At 43.3% G+C, this 23,976-nt stretch overlaps 2 long non-coding RNA genes across 2 annotated transcripts in view; one reads left to right on the forward strand and one right to left on the reverse strand.

Moving 5' to 3' along the window:
* Positions 1-10,465, reverse strand: part of LOC134968999 (uncharacterized) — an 86,950-nt gene extending 76,485 nt beyond the window's left edge. Inside the window, exon 1 of the long non-coding RNA XR_010189365.1 lies at positions 10,366-10,465. This is a non-coding gene — a long non-coding RNA (uncharacterized LOC134968999). The remainder of the gene's footprint in view (positions 1-10,365) is intronic.
* LOC134968998 (uncharacterized) overlaps positions 1-23,976 on the forward strand; it is a 131,102-nt gene that overhangs the window by 62,965 nt on the left and 44,161 nt on the right. The window lies entirely within an intron of this gene.

The following is a 23,976-nucleotide window of genomic DNA, read 5'->3' on the forward strand; positions in this document are numbered from 1 at the left end:
CCTGTCCAGGGTCAATGTGTTTTTTTTCTGTGTGGCGCCAATATGTTTTGTATTTTTCTGTGGGTGTCCATATGTGTTTTTTTCCCTGTGGGGGGCAATATTTTTTTCTGTGGGTTTCAATGTTTTTTATATGAGGGTCAATGTGTTTTTATTACTGTGTGGGCCAGTGTGGCAGCGTCTGTGTGTCAGCCCCTGTAGACACAATACTCCCTTCCAACCCAGGGACATACACTATCCACCATATTTTTGTTCCTGTGTTGGCCAATGTGTTTTTTTTTCTGTAGGGCCAGTGTGTGTGTTAGCACCAAGAGGCACGCATCCTGGGCATTGCTTAGGAGCCGGGACTGTGCAATCTAGCAGTAATTGGTGCAGCATCATTTATATTCTTCCCCAGTACACTCCCAAAACACTGGTGATAGTTCCTGCTTTTGTGAGAACCTGTCAGCTCGCGTGAGAACCAGTCTGCTCATGTGAGAACGTGTCTATACATAAAACCTGGGGGCATCTGCGTACGGGGTGGACCTAATCTGCCCTGGAGAGGCGGCTGCTATAGGCAGTCTTTGGCTGCAGGAGGCTAAAAGACTGCTGGGCAAGGGTAATTGCATGAGCACCAGCCAGAACCATTGGAAAGCCTATTGCACACTGTAGTCCACGTAACAGTGTGTGTGGGTAAACCTGTGGGGGCTAATGTGTTTTACATTTTTCTTGTGGGGGCCAATGTGTTTTATTGTTTTCTGTATGGGCCAATGTTTTGAGGGGTTTCTGTGGGGGTCAGTGGATTTTTTTCTGTGGAGGCCAATGTGGGGGATGTTTGTTTAATTTCCTGTGGGGGGCAATGTTTTTTTTTATTGTTCTCTGTGGGAGACTTTTTTTTGTTCTCTGTGGGTGCCAATGCGCTTTTTTTCTGTGGGGCCAATGTGTTTTTAGTCTGTGCATGCATTTGTGTTGTACCACACATGCGTCTTCCTGATGCTGTTCGTACAGAGTCACGGATTCAGATGCATGCATCAAGAAATGTATTAGAAATATGTTGGAATTCCCTGGGCGTTTAGAAAAGGGTTTGATATCCAGACACAAAAGGTAATGTAGTATGGGCATGTTGCCGATAGTGGTTGTTTACAGAAATGCTGAATCACACACATTGGAGGCCATACTTGGATGATCTGCACCTAGCATAGCATTTAAAAACACACAAAGCATGATTGCAGCATCTGTAGGCACTGACAGTGGGAGTCTCAGTCCTTGCATATTTACAAGCATGTACACAAGGGAAGTGCATTGTAGCAACATTACTATAAATTCACAGACACAACTACAGCAAAAGATGTAAGTCAGGCCATATAAGGAGAGACCCGCCCTACTTGACAGACCCTACCCCTTTAACCATTAGGGCTCCATCAATTTCCTGGGCTGGTTTTCCATCCCTATCCGCCCCTGTCCTCCAGATTCATTTTCCCCAATGTCTTGCCAGCCTCATCCTTGCCTGTGTCTCTACAGCAACATCCATGCTCTGTTTCTCCAGCACCACCATGGTGTTTACATTCACATCTCCCCTATGTCTCTTCAGCTTCCTCTGCTCTGGGTCTCAACATCTCCAGCCATTGACTCTTCTCTTCTGTGTTTCCCAGCCTTATTCTCTGCTGTGTATCTCAGCATCATCCCCCTGTGTCCATTGGCCTTGTCCAACCCCTGTACCTCTGCACTACATTCCCCAAAGCGTCAGCATTATCCTTCCAAGCCACTGCATCACCACCCTTACCAACCCTCGCATACCCCCTTGTGTCTCTCCATCTATAGCCACACTTACCTACTGCTGCCAGCTGCTTCTCTTTGCAGTTTCTCTGCGATCTGACAGCACAACGTTATATAGTGCTTTTTCTCCCATAGGACTCAAGGCACTTTATAGACATCAAAGCCAATCCCAAATGGTAAAAGTGACAGTTGGGAGCTGGCTGGCAGGAGCAGCACTCATGAACAGCAACGAGTGACAAGGAGAACATCACTCATAGCCAAATCTGCCCTTTGTATTACAGCAAGTAGAAAAACACATAATGCAGGGTTGCTGCAGTCATTTTTGGCATGTTGGGCACACTATGTAGCCCTGTTTAGAAATAGTTTAGTAAATAACCTGCAGTGTCATGGTCTTTACCCTGGAACAGCCATCTTGTACATTGCTGAGATCCATGATCTAGAGTTCATTTTAATAATATTATGAATTTTGCCCAATTAAATATCATTTCTGCATAAAGAAACAACAACAAGAAATAATATAAATGTGGTATTTAGCAACAGTCCCATGTTGGGGCACAGACACTGATGATAGCCCAGTGAACAGTTGGAAGTAAAGCGATAGCTTCCTACAGAGGCTAATGCTCTAGTATAGGCTAAAGGGTAGATATCCAAAGGATCCCTTTCCAATAAGAAATGTTGAACATTAGCACATAGGCTACTATGGACTAACTCCATCTGAAGCTAAGGGTGTGTACACACTATGCAATATTGCATACGATCCATCTGCTATTGGCTTATGATATTGTATAGTATGTATGCTCAATATTGGGTTTGAGGCGCACTCCCGCTGGTCATGTGCTGCGTAACCCGATGGACCTACCAAATGCAGCATGTCCCTGCTCCTCCCACCTCCGCAACTCCCACTGATGTGTACATAAGCTTAGCTTATTGGATCTTGGTAAATTTGCCGTAATCACAGTCCCTATACACAGCTATGGTGACAGTTTTTGGGAATGATAAATGAGGGACCACAATAGATAGCTCTGATTTCTGCTGCAGTACCCGGATAAATATCAACATTACATAAAAAAAGTCAATTTTCTGAGAACTGGTGAATTAATGTAATCTGATAATTATGACCCTATGGGGTAAATTTGCTAAAGCTTCTAAAAATTAAAAGTGGTGATGTTGCCCATAGCAACCAGATTCTATCATTTTCTAGGTTGCAATAGAGAAATGACATACAGAATCTGCTTGGTTGCTATAGGCAACATTCCCACTTTTCAATATAAGAAGCTTTAGTAAATTTACCCCTCAGTGAGTAGAGGGCCCAGATCTGTAAGTAGACTGTGGCATAGTGTTGGCCCCACCTCCTGTCTCATCATTATGGCACTTCATGCAATTACATATTAAAGTCACAATAGCATCATGAAAATGCAGCAGAGAGCAGAGGTGATAACATGATGGACCTCAGCAGTGCAAAGAAGATATAGATAAATCACAAATTGTATTGAGTGCTACAAATTAAATACAATTGAACTTTGTTGCTGAGTTTGGGATTCAATATAATAAAGTAAGTTGTTCTGCATTTGACTGGAAATCTCATCTGATGTCTGTGCCGGTTTGCTGATGATTAGATAATTTAGCGCTTCTTTGTTATTTCAATCACAGCAAAGTTTTAATCCGTTTAAACAGACTAATCTGTATTTGAATTGTCTGATACCCACCGACAGACATCATCGCAGATCAAAGAGCTCTTATCAGACAATAAGGAATAACACAGTTACCTTTTAATTTGTTACAGTTGACACAAACTGTATGGATTGTAATGGTAGAAATAGTCTCGTCTTCTGCTCTATAGTGCTGAGTATTGTGCTTATCAAACCGGTTGTACAGTTATGTCAGATGGGAGTACATACACATCCAATACTCCTATGAGATGTAGATTGAATGAGGTGATATTAATAATCACTGCTAAGGTCACATCCTGCTTATATTACATTGTCCTAGAAACATTATGGGGCTTGGGCTGAATTGGACCAAAAACACACATTTTATATTGCCTGGGCAACCTGTGTCCTGACTTTGTGTGAAAGGGACTGCCCAGGTTCAGCGCCTGGACTGTGACCAAGGTTAAACCCGGGACTGATCTTGAAAATGTGGTAAAGAGTCAAGCTATTAGTATGCAGAGAGCTGGATTACCAGCAATTAGAGATGATGTCATCTCCATGCACCAGCAAAGAGATAACCCAGCAATAACCCGGGTCCAGCCTGCATTGCAAACACGATTTCAAGAAGCTGGTCTCAGCTTGAAACCAAATTCAATAACGCAGGTTGGACCCGGTTATTGGTGCGAAAGGGATATAAGACTGCAAATAAGTAATTGTGTTCTATGTAGTGATGAGCGGGTTCGGTTTCTCGGAAACCGAACCCCCCCGAACTTCACCCATTTTACACGGGTCCAAGGCAGGTTCGAACCTTCCCGCCTTGCTCGGCTAACCCGAGCGCGCCCGAACGTCATCATCCCGCTGTCGGATTCTCGCGAGATTCGGATTCTATATAAGCAGCCGCGCGTCGCCGCCATTTTCACTCGTGCATTGGAGATGATAGGGAGAGGACGTGGCTGGCGTCGCGTCCTCTCCGTTTATTGTAGAAGTTGATTGGTTTATTGCTTAATTGTGGGGAGGATTGGGGAGCAGCTGTTAGGAGGAGTACAGTGCAGAGTTTTGCTGATAAGTGACTACCAGTTTTTATCCGTTCTCTGCCTGAAAAAAACGCTCCATACCATATCTGTGCTCAGTGTGCTGCATAATATATCTGTGCTGAGTGCTCACACTGCTTAATTGTGGGGACTGGGGAGCAGCTATAGCAGGAGTACAGTGCAGAGTTTTGCTGACAGTGACCACCAGTATACGTTGTCTGCCTGAAAAACACTCCATATCTGTGCTCAGTGTGCTGCTTTATTATTGTGGGGACTGGGGACCACCAGTAATTAATATTATATAGGAGGAGTACAGTGCAGAGTGCACTGCTGTACCTACCTCTGTGTCGTCATCCATTAAGTATACTATCCATCTACATTCTATACCTGTGGTGCATTTTAGTTTTGCAGTTTGCCGACACAGTGTCCACCAGTATACTATATATAGCAGTACGATATGGAAGGCCACTGCTGTGCATACCTCTGTGTCGTCATTAAGTATACTATCCATCTACATTCTATACCTGTGGTGCATTTTAGTTTTGCAGTTTGCCGACACAGTGTCCACCAGTATACTATATATAGCAGTACGATACGGAAGGCCACTGCTGTGCCTACCTCTGTGTCGTCATTAAGTATACTATCCATCTACATTCTATACCTGTGGTGCATTTTAGTTTTGCAGTTTGCCGACACAGTGTCCACCAGTATACTATATATAGCAGTACGATACGGAAGGCCACTGCTGTGCCTACCTCTGTGTCGTCATTAAGTATACTATCCATCTACATTCTATACCTGTGGTGCGCCTCTTTTTTTCTTTGCATCATGTGCTGTTTGGGGACAATTTTTTTGAAGGGCCATCCTGCCTGACACTGCAGTGCCACTCCTAGATGGGCCAGGTGTTTGTGTCAGCCACTTGTGTCGCTTAGCTTAGTCACACAGCGACCTTGGTGCGCCTCTTTTTTTCTTTGCATCATGTGCTGTTTGGGGACTATTTATTTGAAGGGCCATCCTGCCTGACACTGCAGTGCCACTCCTAGATGGGCCAGGTGTTTGTGTCGGCCACTTGTGTCGCTTAGCTTAGCCATCCAGCGACCTCGGTGCAAATTTTAGGACTAAAAATAATATTGTGAAGTGTTCAGAATAGACTGGAAATGAGTGGAAATTATGGTTATTGAGGTTAATAATACTATGGGATCAAAATGACCCCCAAATTCTATGATTTAAGCTGTTTTTTAGGGTTTTTTAAAAAAAACACCCGAATCCAAAACACACCCGAATCCGACAAAAAAATTTCGGTGAGGTTTTGCCAAAACGCGTCCGTGGAACCGAACCCAAAACCAAAACACAAAACCCGAAAAATTTCCGGTGCACATCACTAGTTCTATGATATATCTGCAGTTGCATGAAACAATAGATCACTGCGGCTGTGGCTACTTTCATACGCTATAAGGGTTAGTTAAACACCTGATATTGGGGGTAATTCAGACTTGATCATATATGTACTAAATTTAGCACATCCACGATCACTTTCACAGACATGTGGGGGGACGCCCAGCACCGGGCTAGTCCACCCACATGTCTGGCTCTGCCCCCCCCCCCCCCCCCCTGCACAAGTACAAAAGCATTGCACGGCAGTGATGCTTTTGTACCTGAAGAGTAGCTCCCTACCAGCGCAGCTCCTGCACACCGGCAGGGAGTTACCCATTGCTCTCTGGGTTGCAGCAGCTGCATATGATATCACGCAGCCACTGCAGCCTGCCCCCGCATGGTCCGGGCACACCTGCGTTGCCGGACCGCGCCTCCAAAGTGGCAGCCCTATGCCGCCGGCCCACCCCTTCCCGCCTAGCGAACGCCTCTGCCTGTCAATCAGGCAGAGGCAATCGCTGGGCTGAAATACCTATCACATCTCTGGCATGTGCAGGAACACTGCGGCGCCTGCGCATGTGCAGTTTAGACCTGATCACACGCTGTACAAAAACGCACAGCAGTGATCAGGTCTGAATTAGCCCTTTATTCAGATGAATTCTAAATGAAAGTGCAGTGCAAAATATAATTACAGGTACTCTGTAATATGTCACCAAAGAATATTAAGCTACATTGAGCTGTTTTATTTGCATATATTCAATTAAAACTGACAGTATGAAAGACTATCCCTATCATGACCTAAGCTCCCCCGGTTCTATTCTACTTCCAAATTAGCCCTATTTCTCTTCATAGGCTGTAATGAAGTGCAAGGTGGCTGAAGCTCCAAGATTCTGTCCGACCTTGTACTTTTTTTTAAAGTGGCAATTATTTACATGGTAAAACTAACCTGGCTTTGCCTTATAAATGATTGCCACTTTAAAAAAAAAAAAAACATACGAGCCCATCCGGAATCTCCGATATCTGGCTGTCTCACTCGGCTGGCCCCATGTGTTTGTGTGTATGTGTAGCTACAGTGTCGGACTGGGGCATGAAGGGCCCACCAGGGAAATGCAATCACAGGGGCCTCCTAAGGGGCATTGCCATATGCTGTAAGGGGTGCTGATATATAATCAGTACAGTCACACTGACTAAGGGGTGTAATAATGGGTATTATAAGGGATGGGTGACCTGCTAGGCTGCTACAATCAGTAAGGGGGAGGCACTAATGTCATTGGTTGTAATAATAATTAATATAAGGTATGGGTGCCTGCATTATCTATCAGTACCACCCCTACTGATTGTACTATATACCCCATCCTCCCATCCTTTATAATACCCATTACTGCACTTCTCAATCAGTGACTTTATTGTGTTATATATCAGTGCCTTTAGGCACTACAATCAGTGAGTGAAGCACTGATATACTATATAATGAATACAGACAATGACGAAGGGGTGTAATAATGGATATTATAAAATGTTGTTAGAAATGCAGTCAGTGAGTGAGGGGGGATAATAATGAGTATTTTAGGTGATGGGGCCTGCTATAATCAGTAAGCTTGGGTCACTCATATACAATGCTGTCAGTGAGTGAGGGTATAATAATGTGGTATGGGGACCTGCTACATTCAGTGAGGGAAGTGGTGTATTTAGGGCCATCTTTTCGAATGGGCTCAATGGGCACTTGCCCATGGGCCCAGGAGTCTAAGGGCCCTAGGCTGATAGCTGTGGGTCCCCTTTTTACAGGGGTACCAGATTTTTGAAAATTGGCAATGGGGAACCGGAATAATCCGACTTCAAAGCAGTGGTCCCCATCTGAGCCTTTTAATGGCTCTTCCCAGCCAGATATCACAGGTTCTGTCTGGTTTCTGAGGGAATATTCCAAAAGTTGGGACTCTCCCTCGGTGGAGACTGGAAGCTTGTCACTGCTATGCCCAGAACCAGAGATATCAGCCTTCCAGCCTTCAGCCTGATTCAGCTCCACACGCCTGGTATGCAGTTTTATATGTTCTGATGGATTTCATTGGCTTCCTGAACTTTGATCCCCAAGTCCCCAGTACCTCCCATAAGGTAGGTACTCTTTAGCGTTTTATCTAATTGAAAGCTAAGAAATCTATATCCAGGAACTGGATTCTGGAGTCAAGCAAGATGCTCTCCGACCGGAAAATGATGAATATTAAACCTACTCCACTATCCATCCCTCTCCTGCATATTAAACACCCCCTACCATCCTTGAAGTCATGTACAGGAGCCCCTTCATTCCCAATGCCCCCTTTTACAGTTCAGTGTTTACCCTCCTGCCCCATCTCCCACCATCTGTGCAGTAAAGGCGTAATTAGCAGAAATTACTGCTCCAGGTACTACATGCTGAGTGGAAGATAGAACACCCCTTACTGCCCATGTGACATCAAAGCTGCCCTCCACCCATACCGCTGGAGGATAGGTAGGGGTGGAGGGCAGAGATGGATTTAAAATTTAAATCCACCTCTGATTCTACCAATGTTTAAAGAGTATATTATCTTCAAGTATTAGAGAGTCGGCTCTCCATGGGATTTGAACGGGACGGACGTTAAATGACCCGGTTTTCCCATTCACACTGCCAGGTAACCTGGGTTTCTCCCATGTTCAACCCTGCTATTTAACTTGAAATGCCAGGGCACTTGACCCAGGATGTTTTTCAAGGACCCATTCACACTGAGCTGCCACCAGGGTAACATGAGATCTGACCTATTCAGAATATAGTAAAATCGGCAATGCTGGTGGTTGCAAGATGACAAAGAATCCACTGGTAGTGCAGCACCTGGCTGTCATTGCCTAAATTGAATACTTAACTACAGTATAAGTTCTGTGAGCCTTTAGCTAAATAAAACTTCTTCCTGTGAAGTGTGTGCAGCCTTGGGCTGTATTCAGAGCTGGGTCTGGCATGGGCATTGTAAGTGACTATGGCCTCATGTAGAACTTGTCTACAACATGGTTCTTTACTTGACACCCCTATTTCTATCATTGTGACTGTGGAACAATGACTGGTTGGTGTCTATAGAAACCTCTTTGTGTTATACAATAAGTAATCAATTTATATAAGATACAATATACACAATATTGTATATGTCACAACATACAATATAACACAGATGGTAGGTTTGACTGTATTGTGGACATTGGCCCTGATTCAGAGATGGAGGCAGTGAGCATTAATGCAGCATTTTTGGTCACAGCAGCGATGCTCAAATATTCCTGAGGAAAAAGACGCCTCCTGCATGCAGCACTGACCCGAGTACTGCGTCTGATGATACAGCATCAGATCAACATCAATCGCAGTTCCAGCATACTCAGGCTGGATACCGGAACTCCTGCTGTGGGGCCAGGAAATCTGCATCCAAACACACAGAGCCTGACACTCCTACAACATGGGGGTAACATACCCCCCATTTTTTAGAATGGTTCCCTTTGCAGCCCTCACTCACCAGTTTATAAAGGGTGAAGTATACATGTTATGTGTGTAACAATAAAATATGTTGCAATACGGAACACAGAACAATTATAATGTTGGGAAATAACATGAACAGTACATCTATCAGTAATAACAGAAACATTAGAAGATGGATGACTGAATGTGTAACAGAAACAATTTAGGGGAGAAAGAGATGTAACATTTGCTATGTAAAATGTAAGCAGATAAGATAATAACTAGAGATACCATGTAGCTGTGTGACCCTGTAATGTAACTTGTAGTGTGATAACATTGTTATGTGACTGTAGACATGGAGTCTGTATTGTTCAGTGTGGCCCCTCCCAGAATACACAGACCTCCAACATACAGTAGGAGAGTAGGATGGGACTCCTATATAAAGACTCCTCTCACCTCCACTCCTCACTCACTCTCCTTATACTCTGTACTGACTCAGATCTGTGGCTCACAATGCAGCTAGCACTCATACTCACCCTCTGCTGCTTTACCAGCATCCTGTCATTACCCGGTAAGTCATGCTCCCATTAGTTGTATTGCTATATATGTGCATGAGTGTATACAATATATCTACATACCCTTCAACATGACCCGCCCCACTAGGTACAAAATGCTCTGTTTCTGGACTTCCCTCTTAATTTATTATTGCCATCACCTGTGAAGAAACAGCTTTCTTATCATTTAACTAGTTCAACACAGGTGATGGAAATCATAAATTAAGAGGGAAGTCCAGAAACAGAGCATTTTGTACCTAGTGGGGCGGGTCATGTTGGAGGGCCTGACAGTGTTATTTACTGTGTTATTTAAGCACAGTGTATAATATCTGTCTGCTACAATCACAGACCCTCCAACATGACTCGCCCCACTAGGTACAAAATGCTCTGTTCCTGGACTTCCCTCTTAATTTATGATTTCCATCACCTGTGTTGAACTAGTTAAATGATAAGAAAGCTGTTTCTTCACAGGTGATGGCAATAATAATTAAGAGGGAAGTCCAGAAACAGAGCATTTTGTACCTAGTGGGGCGGGTCATGTTGGAGGGTATGTATCTACTTACTGTAGTTCTGTCATTATCACATCTGTAGCAAAAGTTCTCAAACTCAGTCCTCAGAACTACATACAATTCATGTTTTCTGGGGCTCTGCATAGCATTGCAAGTAGATCTTTTATGTGTCAGTGAGTAATGACTACACCTGTGCAGCTTCTAGGTGACCTGGAAAACATGAACTGTTTGGGGTCCTGTGGACTGAGTTTGGGAGCCTACTGTATGTTCTATAGCCGAGTTTCCCAAATGCCGACATAACAGTCCAGGTTTTAAGGATATCCATGCTCGAGTCCAGATGGTTAAAACATAATGACTGAGGTATTAAGTCACCTGTGCTCAATTATAGATATTCCTAAAACCTGCACTGTAATGACAGATTTTGGGAAACTGATCTATGGTATCCTAAGCTCTATCAGTGTAATGATATATGAATTAGTTATTTGCATGCTCATTTATTTATTACCAGTTATTTATATAGAGCACACATATTTCGCAGCACTTTACAGAGATTATTTGGCCATTCACATTAGTTCATGCCCTAGTGGAGCTTACATTCTATATACCCTATCACATATACAAGCACACACATTCATGCTAGGGTTAATTTTTTTGGGAACCAATTAACCTACCAGTATATTTTTGGATTGTGGGATGAAACGGGAGAACCCAGAGGAAACCCATGCAAGTATGGGGAGAATATACAAAGTCCACACAGATAGGGCCATGATGGGAATCAAACCTATGACCTCAGTGCTGTGAGGCAGTAATGCTATTCATTACACCATCAGTACATAAATTAGAGATGAGCGCCGGAAATTTTTCGGGTTTTGTGTTTTGGTTTTGGGTTCGGTTCCGCGGCCGTGTTTTGGGTTCGACCGCGTTTTGGCAAAACCTCACCGAATTTTTTTTGTCGGATTCGGGTGTGTTTTGGATTCGGGTGTTTTTTTCAAAAAACCCTAAAAAACAGCTTAAATCATAGAATTTGGGGGTAATTTTGATCCCAAAGTATTATTAACCTCAAAAAACATAATTTACACTCATTTTCAGCCTATTCTGAACACATCACACCTCACAATATTATTTTTAGTCCTAAAATTTGCACCGAGGTCGCTGTGTGAGTAAGATAAGCGACCCTAGTGGCCGACACAAACACCGGGCCCATCTAGGAGTGGCACTGCAGTGTCACGCAGGATGGCCCTTCCAAAAAACCCTCCCCAAACAGCACATGACGCAAAGAAAAAAAGAGGCGCAATGAGGTAGCTGACTGTGTGAGTAAGATTAGCGACCCTAGTGGCCGACACAAACACCGGGCACATCTAGGAGTGGCACTGCAGTGTCACGCAGGATGTCCCTTCCAAAAAACCCTCCCCAAACAGCACATGACGCAAAGAAAAAAAGAGGCGCAATGAGGTAGCTGTGTGAGTAAGATTAGCGACCCTAGTGGCCGACACAAACACCGGGCCCATCTAGGAGTGGCACTGCAGTGTCACGCAGGATGTCCCTTCCAAAAAACCCTCCCCAATCAGCACATGATGCAAAGAAAAAGAAAAGAAAAAAGAGGTGCAAGATGGAATTATCCTTGGGCCCTCCCACCCACCCTTATGTTGTATAAACAAAACAGGACATGCACACTTTAACCAACCCATCATTTCAGTGACAGGGTCTGCCACACGACTGTGACTGATATGACGGGTTGGTTTGGACCCCCCCCAAAAAAGAAGCAATTAATCTCTCCTTGCACAAACTGGCTCTACAGAGGCAAGATGTCCACCTCATCTTCACCCTCCGATATATCACCGTGTACATCCCCCTCCTCACAGATTATCAATTCGTCCCCACTGGAATCCACCATCTCAGCTCCCTGTGTACTTTGTGGAGGCAATTGCTGCTGGTCAATGTCTCCGCGGAGGAATTGATTATAATTCATTTTAATGAACATCATCTTCTCCACATTTTCTGGATGTAACCTCGTACGCCGATTGCTGACAAGGTGAGCGGCGGCACTAAACACTCTTTCGGAGTACACACTTGTGGGAGGGCAACTTAGGTAGAATAAAGCCAGTTTGTGCAAGGGCCTCCAAATTGCCTCTTTTTCCTGCCAGTATAAGTACGGACTGTGTGACGTGCCTACTTGGATGCGGTCACTCATATAATCCTCCACCATTCTATCAATGTTGAGAGAATCATATGCAGTGACAGTAGACGACATGTCCGTAATCGTTGTCAGGTCCTTCAGTCCGGACCAGATGTCAGCATCAGCAGTCGCTCCAGACTGCCCTGCATCACCGCCAGCGGGTGGGCTCGGAATTCTGAGCCTTTTCCTCGCACCCCCAGTTGCGGGAGAATGTGAAGGAGGAGATGTTGACAGGTCGCGTTCCGCTTGACTTGACAATTTTGTCACCAGCAGGTCTTTCAACCCCAGCAGACCTGTGTCTGCCGGAAAGAGAGATCCAAGGTAGGCTTTAAATCTAGGATCGAGCACGGTGGCCAAAATGTAGTGCTCTGATTTCAACAGATTGACCACCCGTGAATCCTTGTTAAGCGAATTAAGGGCTGCATCCACAAGTCCCACATGCCTAGCGGAATCGCTCCGTGTTAGCTCCTTCTTCAATGCCTCCAGCTTCTTCTGCAAAAGCCTGATGAGGGGAATGACCTGACTCAGGCTGGCAGTGTCTGAACTGACTTCACGTGTGGCAAGTTCAAAGGGCATCAGAACCTTGCACAACGTTGAAATCATTCTCCACTGCACTTGAGACAGGTGCATTCCATCTCCTATATCGTGCTCAATTGTATAGGCTTGAATGGCCTTTTGCTGCTCCTCCAACCTCTGAAGCATATAGAGGGTTGAATTCCACCTCGTTACCACTTCTTGCTTCAGATGATGGCAGGGCAGGTTCAGTAGTTTTTGGTGGTGCTCCAGTCTTCTGTACGTGGTGCCTGTACGCCGAAAGTGTCCCGCAATTTTTCTGGCCACCGACAGCATCTCTTGCACGCCCCTGTCGTTTTTTAAAAAATTCTGCACCACCAAATTCAAGGTATGTGCAAAACATGGGACGTGCTGGAATTTGCCCATATTTAATGCACACACAATATTGCTGGCGTTGTCCGATGCCACAAATCCACAGGAGAGTCCAATTGGGGTAAGCCATTCCGCGATGATCTTCCTCAGTTGCCGTAAGAGGTTTTCAGCTGTGTGCGTATTCTGGAAAGCGGTGATACAAAGCGTAGCCTGCCTAGGAAAGAGTTGGCGTTTGCGAGATGCTGCTACTGGTGCCGCCGCTGCTGTTCTTGCGGCGGGAGTCCATACATCTACCCAGTGGGCTGTCACAGTCATATAGTCCTGACCCTGCCCTGCTCCACTTGTCCACATGTCCGTGGTTAAGTGGACATTGGGTACAACTGCATTTTTTAGGACACTGGTGAGTCTTTTTCTGACGTCCGTGTACATTCTCGGTATCGCCTGCCTAGAGAAGTGGAACCTAGATGGTATTTGGTAACGGGGGCACACTGCCTCAATAAATTGTCTAGTTCCCTGTGAACTAACGGCGGATACCGGACGCACGTCTAACACCAACATAGTTGTCAAGGACTCAGTTATCCGCTTTGCAGTAGGATGACTGCTGTGATATTTCATCTTCCTCGCAAAGGACTGTTGAACAGTCAATTGCTTACTGGAAGTAGTACAAGTGGGCTTACGACTTCCCCTCTGGGATGACCATCGACTCCCAGCGGCAACAACAGCAGCGCCAGCAGCAGTAGGCGTTACACGCAAGGATGCATCGGAGGAATCCCAGGCAGGAAAGGACTCGTCAGACTTGCCAGTGACATGGCCTGCAGGACTATTGGCATTCCTGGGGAAGGAGGAAATTGACACTGAGGGAGTTGGTGGGGTGGTTTGCGTGAGCTTGGTTACAAGAGGAAGGGATTTACTGGTCAGTGGACTGCTTCCGCTGTCACCCAAAGTTTTTGAACTTGTCACTGACTTATTATGAATGCGCTGCAGGTGACGTATAAGGGAGGATGTTCCGAGGTGGTTAACGTCCTTACCCCTACTTATTACAGCTTGACAAAGGGAACACACGGCTTGACACCTGTTGTCCGCATTTCTGGTGAAATACCTCCACACCGAAGAGCTGATTTTTTTGGTATTTTCACCTGGCATGTCAACGGCCATATTCCTCCCACGGACAACAGGTGTCTCCCCGGGTGCCTGACTTAAACAAACCACCTCACCATCAGAATCCTCCTGGTCAATTTCCTCCCCAGCGCCAGCAACACCCATATCCTCCTCATCCTGGTGTACTTCAACACTGACATCTTCAATCTGACTATCAGGAACTGGACTGCGGGTGCTCCTTCCAGCACTTGCAGGGGGCATGCAAATAGTGGAAGGCGCATGCTCTTCACGTCCAGTGTTGGGAAGGTCAGGCATCGCAAACGACACAATTGGACTCTCCTTGTGGATTTGGGATTTCAAAGAACGCACAGTTCTTTGCGGTGCTTTTGCCAGCTTGAGTCTTTTCAGTTTTCTAGCGAGAGGCTGAGTGCTTCCATCCTCATGTGAAGCTGAACCACTAGCCATGAACATAGGCCAGGGCCTCAGCCGTTCCTTGCCACTCCGTGTGGTAAATGGCATATTGGCAAGTTTACGCTTCTCCTCCGACAATTTTATTTTAGGTTTTGGAGTCCTTTTTTTTCTGATATTTGGTGTTTTGGATTTGACATGCTCTGTACTATGACATTGGGCATCGGCCTTGGCAGACGACGTTGCTGGCATTTCATCGTCTCGGCCATGACTAGTGGCAGCAGCTTCAGCACGAGGTGGAAGTGGATCTTGATCTTTCCCTAATTTTGGAACCTCAACTTTTTTGTTCTCCATATTTTATAGGCAGAACTAAAAGGCACCTCAGGTAAACAATGGAGATGGATGGATTGGATACTAGTATACAATTATGGACGGACTGCCACGGTTAGGTGGTATAAAAAAACCACGGTTAGGTGGTATATATTATAATAATAATACAATTATGGATGGACGGATTGCCTGCCGACTGCCGACACAGAGGTAGCCACAGCCGTGAACTACCGCACTGTACACTGGTTGATAAAGAGATAGTAGTATACTCGTAACAACTAGTATGACACTATGACGACGGTATAAAGAATGAAAAAAAAACCACGGTTAGGTGGTATATATTATAATAATAATACAATTATGGATGGACGGACTGCCTGCCGACTGCCGACACAGAGGTAGCCACAGCCGTGAACTACCGCACTGTACACTGGTTGATAAAGAGATAGTAGTATACTCGTAACAACTAGTATGACACTATGACGGTATAAAGAATGAAAAAAAAACCACGGTTAGGTGGTATATATTATAATAATAATACAATTATGGATGGACGGACTGCCTGCCGACTGCCGACACAGAGGTAGCCACAGCCGTGAACTACCGCACTGTACACTGGTTGATAAAGAGATAGTAGTATACTCGTAACAATTAGGATGACACTATGACGGTATAAAGAATGAAAAAAAAACCACGGTTAGGTGGTAGGTATATAATAATAAATAATACAATTCTGGTCGGACGGACTGCCTGCCGTGTGCCGACACAGAGGTAGCCACAGCCGTGAACTACCGCACTGTACACTGGTTGATAAAGAGATAGTAGTATACTCGTAACAATTAGGATGACACTATGACGGTATAAAGAATGAAAAAAAAACCACGGTTAGGTGGTAGGTATATAATAATAAATAATACAATTCTGGTCGGATGGACTGCCTGCCGTGTGCCGACACAGAGGTAGCCACAGCCGTGAACTACCGCACTGTACACTGGTTGATAAAGAGATAGTAGTATACTCGTAACAATTAGGATGACACTATGACGGTATAAAGAATGAAAAAAAAACCACGGTTAGGTGGTAGGTATATAATAATAAATAATACAATTCTGGTCGGACGGACTGCCTGCCGTGTGCCGACACAGAGGTAGCCACAGCCGTGAACTACCGCACTGTACACTGGTTGATAAAGAGATAGTAGTATACTCGTAACAATTAGGATGACACTATGACGGTATAAAGAATGAAAAAAAAACCACGGTTAGGTGGTAGGTATATAATAATAAATAATACAATTCTGGTCGGACGGACTGCCTGCCGTGTGCCGACACAGAGGTAGCCACAGCCGTGAACTACCGCACTGTACACTGGTTGATAAAGAGATAGTAGTATACTCGTAACAATTAGGATGACACTATGACGGTATAAAGAATGAAAAAAAAACCACGGTTAGGTGGTAGGTATATAATAATAAATAATACAATTCTGGTCGGACGGACTGCCTGCCGTGTGCCGACACAGAGGTAGCCACAGCCGTGAACTACCGCACTGTACACTGGTTGATAAAGAGATAGTAGTATACTCGTAACAATTAGGATGACACTATGACGGTATAAAGAATGAAAAAAAAACCACGGTTAGGTGGTAGGTATATAATAATAAATAATACAATTCTGGTCGGACGGACTGCCTGCCGTGTGCCGACACAGAGGTAGCCACAGCCGTGAACTACCGCACTGTACTGTGTCTGCTGCTAATATAGACTGGTTGATATTTAAAGAGATATTAGTAGTATACAACAATACTATACTGGTGGTCAGGCACTGGTCACCACTCCTGCAGCAAAAGTGTGCACTGTTAATTAATATAATTGTACTCCTGGCTCCTGCTAACAACCTGCAGTGCTCCCCAGTCTCCCCCACAATTAATTATAAGCTTTTAATTTATACATTGATGACTGTGCAGCACACTGGGCTGAGCTGAGTGCACACAGACTGAGTCACACTGTGTGACTGACTGTGCTGTGTATCGTTTTTTTTTCAGGCAGAGAACGGATATAGCAGAGAGAAGTGAACGGATATATTATATTAAATAAAAGTTAACTAGCAACTGCACTGGTCACTGACTGTGGTAAACTAACTGTCTGCGACTCTGCACAATCTCTCTCTATCTAATCTATCTATCTCTATTCTAATGGAGAGGACGCCAGACACGTCCTCTCCCTATCAATCTCAATGCACGAGTGAAAATGGCGGCGACGCGCGGCTCCTTATATAGAATCCGAGTCTCGCGATAGAATCCGAGCCTCGCGAGAATCCGACAGCGTCATGATGACGTTCGGGCGCGCTCGGGTTAACCGAGCAAGGCGGGAAGATCCGAGTCGCTCGGACCCGTGGAAAAAAAAGTGAAGTTCGTGCGGGTTCGGATTCAAAGAAACCGAACCCGCTCATCTCTAACATAAATGTAATATTGTGTTACTCATTATACTGTAATATACTGTAATATATTTTTAAGAGTGTGACCATTGCAAATAAAACAACTTGCATGTATATGGGAATTAATATCTAGGATTAATATACTTATACCCCTTTCACACTAGCACAAAAGTCCTGGGTTTTTACACATGAACACACATCAACCTGGGATGTTTGTGTGTGAATGCAAGCTACCTGAGACTAAGTACCCAACCTGCTCTTTAGCAGGATCGGGGCGGAGACCCTGGAAATTGCAAGGTGCAAGATCCAGCACATTCCTGGCTGTGATGCTTGAAAGATGCATCAGGTATACAGACATGTTTGTCTTGTATATACTGTGATAGTAAAGCACATTTATATGCAGTTTACATGATAACTCCACATACAGTAGATACAATAACAAAGACTTTCTTATTGAAGTGATGACACGGGGAACAGACATGTGGGAGCCCCCAGCAACTACAGAACAATCTTTCCCCAGTCACTGCACTTGCACTAGACTACCCATAACTAATCCATCTCCTTTCATTGTCATTTGGGGCCAGAGTTAAGGGCCGTATTCACGGCCCAATTTGGGGAGAGATGTGTGCTGAGCGAACTGCTCAGCACACATCTCTTCCCTCACACAGCACAGTGCGAGTGTGCAGGGGGAGACGGGGGCCAAGAACTGCTAGACTGAGCCTGTATGCAGGCCAATCTAGCACTAGCGATAGCGATGCGCGGGGCTGCACATCACTATCACTGTGGGGGTAAACACGGAGAGATCACTGCTTAAAATCTAAGCAATCTAGTCAGATTCCTTATGTTTTAAGTAGAGATGAGCAGATTCGGTTTTACTCGGTTCTCAAAACGGCATCTTATTGGCTATCCAAAACACGTGACATCCGTGAGCCAATAAGATGCCGTTTTGAGAACCGAGTAAAACCGAGTAAAACCGAATCCGCTCATCTCTAGTTTTAAGCAGTGATCGCTCTGTGAGTACACCCCCCCCCCCTTTAGATTTGGATGGGGTGTGTTCAAACTGAGATCTAAATTGCAGTGTAAAATAAAGCAGCAGTATTTACCATGCACAGAAAAATATAACCCACCCAAATCTAATTCTCTCTGTACATGTTACATCTGCCCCACCTGCAGTGCAACATGGTTTTTCCCAATTGCTAACTTTTTTGGTTTGCTAATAACTCTGAATAACCCTTATCATTGTGACAATGGGAACAAACTCAGCTTTTAGTTTAATCACATTGTTCACATTTCAATTAAATATAAATGATTCTACCTAAGAGGTAATGTTGGTTTATTAAACCATCTATGTTTTGCTATTCATTTATTTCTCAAATATAATTTGTGGTGGGGGTGTGTACTGCCCAAACCATACCCTCATATACCTGCATTACTTGCAGCTGTCTTTTGTATTTAATTCCACAGTGTCACATGTCATTTGCATAGTAGAGTTGGAGCCCACTGTTCTCAGGCAGGTCATGTGATGGGCGGGGTAAGCATGCAATCAGAAAGCATGCCTGCTAAGAAATATTGTAATGTGATAATAGAATGAGAGGTATTTATAGAAATATATATACAATATTATCACAGAAGTAACTGATACAGGTGACTAATGATGGCTTTTTCTTACCCTATAGTTGAGATCAACAACAATGGATGTACTGACTGTCCAGGTATGACCATATAAAACAGACATGTGTTTGATGTGTGGGATTATAGTTGGTGATAATAATGTCTAATATTGTGCTACTGTATGTTATTATTATCCATTCAGGCTCATACTGGCAACATGTGTGGTGTAAATATATTTATTGTGTGTGTAGACATAGGTTACATAAAGGGCACTTAAGCTGTGTATATACTATACAATTATCTGGCAGATCATTTGTCAGATCTGGCTTTTGGAATTAAAATCTGTTGTTCAAACAAATTGGTTAAATCACAGATTTAATCAATTTGTATGAATGACAGTTTTTGTCCATTTTCCACTGTTTGGAAGCAAATGATTGATTGTCATTTGCTCTCATTCATTACCAGCTTTTCATTCCAAACAGCCAGATCTGGCAGATAAATGTATAGGGTATGCCCAGCTTTAATCGCACATGTACAATCTAAGGTGCCAGGAATAAATTAATAAATAAGATGAAATTGAACAAAAATACATAAAATGTAAAAGCAACATTCAAATTCTTTCAGAACCCGGTCACTTTAGGTTGATCGACAAAAAATACTGAAAAAAATGGTATTTTAAGCACCTACATGGCCACACAGCAGCGTGTGCCGGGCTGAGGGGAAGAGCTGCAGCTGCTGCTAGGTAAGGGGGACCAAGGCCCCCACTTGTCCCCTCTATCAGACCTGGGCCCAGGTAATTTGTACCCTCTCACCTCTGCACCACTGCTGATAGGTCTCTAAGCGGATTGATTGATATAATGTATTTTATCATGCAGATAATTATTTCTAACAAGGCAAATTAGCCCATATATACTAATAAATAACTGATATCTAGGCAGTAGGAAAAGACAGCAGCCAGGGGTCTTTTATAAGAATATTATTACACTTGTTTTTTTAATAGCTAGTGTGAATTATAAAGCGCTATGGAATATGCTGCATTATATAAGAAACTGTTAATAAACAAATTAGCACTCTTAGATGGAGTTGTTTGCATTGTACTTCATAAACAATTACTGTTCTTATATGTCATTCTTTAGATTTACATTGTTGCCCAGGTAAAAGTTCAGATGAAATGGTCCAATTCATTCACTTTTAATAAAATTGATCAGTAATATTTTCTCCAAGGCCTAAAATCCCAGAATACCCATTTGTAGCAAATGGTTATACACTGACCATTTATCAGATAGACTGCAATGTGCCATTCTGGAGCTGCACACATCACGGATATGTTCTCCGATGAACCCTGGTGCACATCACCACTAACTGAATCAGCCTCTAAGTATCATTTTACAGTGGAGGAACATTGTCAACTCTGCACCATGTGGTATAGTAAAGGTGGGTACTCACATAGCGATATTCTAAGCAATCTGACTAGATTGCTTAGAATTTAAGCCTGATCGCTCCGTGTGTACCCCTTACAGCGATAGCGATGCGCAGCCCTGCGCATCGCTATTGCTGCTGCTAGATTGGCCTGCATGCAGGCCAATCTAGCGGGTCGCTCACTTCACCCGCTGGGTGAAGTGAGCGGCCCCCCATCTCCCCCCGCACGCTCAACACAGATCGCGCTGTGCTGAGCGGCGGGAGAGATGTGTGCTGAGCGGTTCGCACACATCTCTCCCACATCGGCCCGTCTATATGGGCCTTTAGAATAGTCACAAAGTGCAGGCCCAATGCTTCACTGGATAATGGCTGATGTAGATTTTATGTAATAGAAACCTTCCCACGCTCAGATAGACCATTGACTGCAACCATATCTTTATTTTTGTAGATAATGAAGACAAGGGATCAGGAGCAGGACCACCACCAATTATCACACAGGAACAAGGCAACACCTTTATGGCACGTGACCAAGGCGATTCTTCTGGAAACTATTTTGCAGACCAAGGCTCATCCACAGATATTCATGGAGACCAAGACCAATTTGCTGCATATTTTCATGATAACCAAGGCCAATTTTCTGGATCTCCAGTATAGGAACAATGGGGTTTAGGGATATAGAGGGAAGATTGGTTCTGGGGAGTATTTGTATAAAAATGTAACAATTTGGTTTTTAATAACCTGGAATTACAGTATAGGACTAATAGGGTCTGTGGATATAAAGGGAAGAAGGATTCTGGGGGGCCGGAGACTATTTGTATAACAATGTAACAGTTTGTTTTCTAATAAAGAAAGAAACCTACACCTATCTGCATAAGGTTTGTTTGTAACAAAGGGCCTGATTTGAAGTTGGGAATGCACTGCAGGTGGGGCAGATGTAAATTGTGCAGAAAGATTTAGATGTAACAAGGGGCGTGCCAAAACTCAGATCTAAATTATAGTGTAATAATATAGCTGCCCAACACTTGTGGACTACATGCACCCCCAACCTGCTGCAAAATAATCTTGTTCAAACTTATTTCTACTTAAACTGTTTGCAATCTAGTACTGCAGTATCACAGAGTACCTAGGAAATTGCAAAAAAAAATGTGGGGCCCTCAATGGTATTTTGACAGTTAACACTCTTCAAAATATGAAAGGTTTTATAGCTTTATATTATAGTACATTGTATTTATTTATAAGATATATCTTTATATTGTGAAGTGTTATTGTCAGGTGAGATCCAATATCATAGATTTTATAGCAGAGGCATAAAACCAGGTTTGTGTTGGTGATAGACCATGCTGGATTAGAATAATCCTAATGTTAAAACACAGACAAAATACAGGTTGAGTCTCCCTTATCCAAAATGCTTGGGACCAGAGGTATTTTGGATATCAGATTTTTCCGTATTTTGGAATAATTGCATACCATAATGAGATATCATGGTGATGGGACCCAAGTCTAAGCACAGGATGCATTTATGTTACATATACACCTTATACACACAGCCTGAAGGTAATTTTAGCCAATATTTTTTATAACTTTGTGCATTAAACAAAGTGTGTGTACATTCACACAATTCATTTATGTTTCATATACACCTTATACACACAGCCTGAAGGTCATTTAATACAATATTTTTAATAACTTTGTGTATTAAACAAAGTTTGTGTACATTGAGCCATCAAAAAACAAAGGTTTCACTATCTCACTCTCACTCAAAAAAGTCCGTATTTCGGAATATTCCGTATTTTGGAATATTTGGATATGGGATACTCAACCTGTAACTATTTTTATTGCAAGGTAACAGTCCCTCATTTTGAGGTCTATTTATTAAAACCACTTAACTGATGATTTTTCCCTTCAAAACAGTTTATAACATTGGGGGGGGGGGGGGGGGTTGTTTACATTTTATTTAATATAGTTTAAAACATTTTTTTTTTAAATATTTAAATATTATATTATGCACATCTGCAGAACGGATCTCCTCGTCAAAAACTCGGGGAGACAGTGTGCCGGTGCAGTCACATGTGATCACACTGAGGCTGAGGAACAAATCAAGAGCCTAATTCAGACCTTATCGCCGCAGCAAAATTGTTGTCCCACGGGCAAAGCTATATGCACTGCAGTTGGGGCAAATATAACATGTGCGGAGTGAGTTATATTTGGGTTGGTTATTTTGTTTCTGTGCAGAGTAAATATTCAGTGGCGCATGCAGGGGGGGGTTCCGAGCACCCAGAAACCCCCCCCCCCTCTCCACCCCAAAAAAAATTATTTATTTTTTGAATTTCATTTTTTGCTGCATTTTGAGAGCCGAGTATTATTAATGGCTGTCTAGTGTCCTCTGCAGCCTGCTGTCTTCCTGGTGGCACTTGTAAGTGCTTAATAAAAGTTTACTTTATTTTAATTACACATACATATAAACACACACACACACACACACACACACACACACATACACACACACACACATGATATACAGGCGGAGTATCCCTTATCCAAAATGCTTGGGACCAGAGGAATTTTGGATATCGGATTTTTCCGTATTTTGGAATAATTGCATACCATAATGAGATATTATGGTGATGAAACCTAAATCTAAGCACAGAATGCATTTATGTTACATATACACCTTATACACCCAGCCTGAAGGTAATTTTAGCCAATATTTTTATAACTTTCTACATGAAACAAAGTGTGTGTACATTCACACAATTCATTTATGTTTCATATACACCTTATGCACACAACCTGAAGGTCATTTAATACAATATTTTTAATAACTTTGAGTATTAAACAAAGTTTGTGTACATTGAGCCATCAAAAAACAAAGGTTTCACTATCTCAGTCTCACTCAAAAAAGTCTGTATTTCGGAATATTTGGATATGGGATACTCAACCAGTATATACTAGAGATGAGCGCCTGAAATTTTTCGGGTTTTGTGTTTTGGTTTTGGGTTCGGTTCCGCGGCCGTGTTTTGGGTTCGAACGCGTTTTGGCAAAACCTCACCGAATTTTTTTTGTCGGATTCGGGTGTGTTTTGGATTCGGGTGTTTTTTTCAAAAAACACTAAAAAACAGCTTAAATCATAGAATTTGGGGGTCATTTTGATCCCAAAGTATTATTAACCTCAAAAACCATAATTTACACTCATTTTCAGTCTATTCTGAATACCTCACACCTCACAATATTATTTTTAGTCCTAAAATTTGCACAGAGGTCGCTGTGTGAGTAAGATAAGCGACCCTAGTGGCCGACACAAAC

This window comes from Pseudophryne corroboree, chromosome 11, assembly GCF_028390025.1.
Source record: "Pseudophryne corroboree isolate aPseCor3 chromosome 11, aPseCor3.hap2, whole genome shotgun sequence".
NCBI lineage: Eukaryota > Metazoa > Chordata > Amphibia > Anura > Myobatrachidae > Pseudophryne > Pseudophryne corroboree.